Source organism: Sinocyclocheilus anshuiensis, unplaced genomic scaffold (assembly GCF_001515605.1).
Source record: "Sinocyclocheilus anshuiensis isolate Anshui unplaced genomic scaffold, SAMN03320099.WGS_v1.1 scaffold126, whole genome shotgun sequence".
Classification (NCBI taxonomy): domain Eukaryota; kingdom Metazoa; phylum Chordata; class Actinopteri; order Cypriniformes; family Cyprinidae; genus Sinocyclocheilus; species Sinocyclocheilus anshuiensis.
Genome location: NW_015546026.1, coordinates 269,080 through 271,703, shown reverse-complemented (window position 1 = coordinate 271,703; position 2,624 = coordinate 269,080). Strand labels below are relative to the sequence as shown.

At 36.8% G+C, this 2,624-nt stretch overlaps 1 protein-coding gene across 1 annotated transcript in view; it reads left to right on the top strand.

The window, feature by feature from the left end:
* Window positions 1-2,624, top strand: part of penkb (proenkephalin b) — a 21,743-nt gene that overhangs the window by 17,215 nt on the left and 1,904 nt on the right. The window lies entirely within an intron of this gene.

Here is a 2,624-nt window from a genome sequence, read left to right as displayed (position 1 = left end):
TGAAGACCAAGCTCCAGTGAAATATCTTCACAATCCTCTATGATGCCTTTAAGTTCATCATTATCTGTATTTTGGTGGGATTGAATGGCAGTTTCTCTCTGCAGATGACGAGGTTGTAGGATGTGACAGCATCTGAAATGCACAATTGAGTTTAGAGTTACAGTTTGTCTCCTTTCATTTGTTTATGTGAAAACAATTGTTTATGAAGGCCAAAAGTAGTATGTGAGCACTTCACAATGTTAAAAGGAAAAAGTTATATAAAGTCAAGGGATAGCTGGGTATTTTTATGCATGAACCCTAGTAATAAAAAAATATCTAACAAAATGGGCCATAAATTCAATATCTTTGTTACTTACTTAGTGAAGAAGAGGAGAGTATCCTTACCTGAATAGAGCTGGTCACACTTACATGTTCTCTTAAACTAAAGTTTAAACTATTTGAAAGTTAAAATTTATAGACATTTTAAGAAAGAAATTATTTACCTGTTGAGAGTGTGCTGACAGTCCGTGTAGTTGGATGGCTGAGCTCCAGAAAATCAGTAATGAGGCATCTTAGAGTGTAGCCTCGGTTAGGGTTTTACATTATAACAACAACAACAACAGTAACAACAACAGCAGCATGTTGTGTGAATAATGTTTTTATTTACATGCAAAATTATCAGTGCTCTTAACAACAGTTATTAGCTGAATACATTAATGAATGACAATTGACATTGAACATGAATAAATACATGAAGTAAAACACAAAATAAGAACAAAAAATAGATGTGATGAAGACCAACTTTCAGTGAAACAATCACAATCCAATCAATATGATGCCTTTAAGTCCATCATTTTGGTGTGATTAAGTAGCACTTTTTCTCTGCAGATGATGAGGTTGTGGGATGTGATACATCTGAAACACACAATTGAGTTTAGAGTTAGTGTGCCCATGTGTTTACGTAAAAAACAATTGTTTATGAAGGCCAAAAGCAAAAATGGACAGTATGTGAGCCCTTCACAATCTTAAAAGAAAAAAAAAGTGATATAAAGTCATGGGATGGTTTTAATATTTTTTTTTCTGACTGGGTATGTTTATACATAAACCCAACTAATAATTTAAAAAAAAAATCTAACAATATTAATTATAAATTCATTGTCTCTTTTACTTAGTGGAGAAGAAGAGAGAAGTTTCCACAGCTTAGCAGAGCTGCACACACATATATGTGACCAAAAAAAAAAGAGAGATAAGAACATGTTTGTTTGGAAGCCTGTTACATTTTTAAAGTTAAATTTGTATTTAAATTTAAGAACGAAATCATTTACCGAACCCCAAAAACATGTTTGTTTGGAAACCAGTTACATTTTTAAAGTTAAATTTGTATTTAAATTTTAAGAATGAAATCATTTACCTGTTGAGAGTGTGTTGACAGTCTGTAGTTGGATCACTGAACTGTAAGGAAATCAGTAAGGAGGAGCTTTGTCAGTTACAGATTTGAAAAACAAAAGAACCCTAAATTGGCAGACTAAATTCAAAAATAAAGAACCCTAAACTCTAACACAAAGAACCATTTCAGCATAAAAGGGTTCTTCAGAATGCTATGGTTCTAAATAAAACCATTACTGCATGTAAAGAACCTTTAAACAACCATCTTTTTTTACAGTGTGCCTCTGTCCTACGACAGTTTTCCGGCATCCATCCTCCACCCCAACTCTTCACTCCTAATCTATTTTCATCCCATATTAGGGACAGGGGGAGTTCTCTGGGTTCGGGCTATATTCCGGGCTCGGAGCCCTCCCCCAGGACAGCACGCCAAAATATGCTTACTATTTGCTATCCGATTAGATGTAAGGGTGAACTCATGAATTGTTAGTTAATTTGTGTCAAATGTGTCAGACATTGTCGTTTCTTTCAGCGTTTTGTTTTGTTTCATTTATATTCATTTTGTCTTGTTTTGCTTTGCTCTGTTCTGTTTCTGTGTTTCTTTGTTCCAGTGTTTTGTTGTACTTTTGTTATTTTTAATGTTATTTTAACATTAAATCTGAAATTGGATTCTGCGCTCTCCATGTTTCTGAGTTCGCCAAACTTTACAGAAGTCCTGACCAATAATGAATGCAGCAGATTAACTCATGAGCTTTCGGCAAGGTATGAACACCATCGTGGCCTACACCAAATCATTCTGTGGTCTGGCTGGCTATGTGGACTTGGAGGGATTGTGTGCTCAAACACTTGTTTTGAAAAAAAAAAAATCACGATATGTCCCAGCCCTGCCGATTCCGCTTTGGTTTCTCTGCTGTGGTGCTCTGATCTGCCAACAACCCTGTCGTCTCGTTCTCTGCTGAGGTGATTTTCTTCTCAGCCATGGTGGTCTCTGGCTTTGCTGTGGTGGTCTGTTCCGCCGGCGCCTCCGTGGTCTCTTGCTCTGCAGTGGTGATCTCTGCTCGACTGTGGTTGTCTCCTGCTCCCCTGTGGTCTCTAGTTCCTCCACTGCCCCAGAGCCCAGGTGCACGTTCACCTCTAAATCCTGGCCCATCGTCCTGTCATCCATCGGCTGAAATTTGGTTCTTGTTTTGTTGTCTTTTGACATGACAATAGCTATCCCTGGTATATATATATATATATATATATATATATATATATGCCGT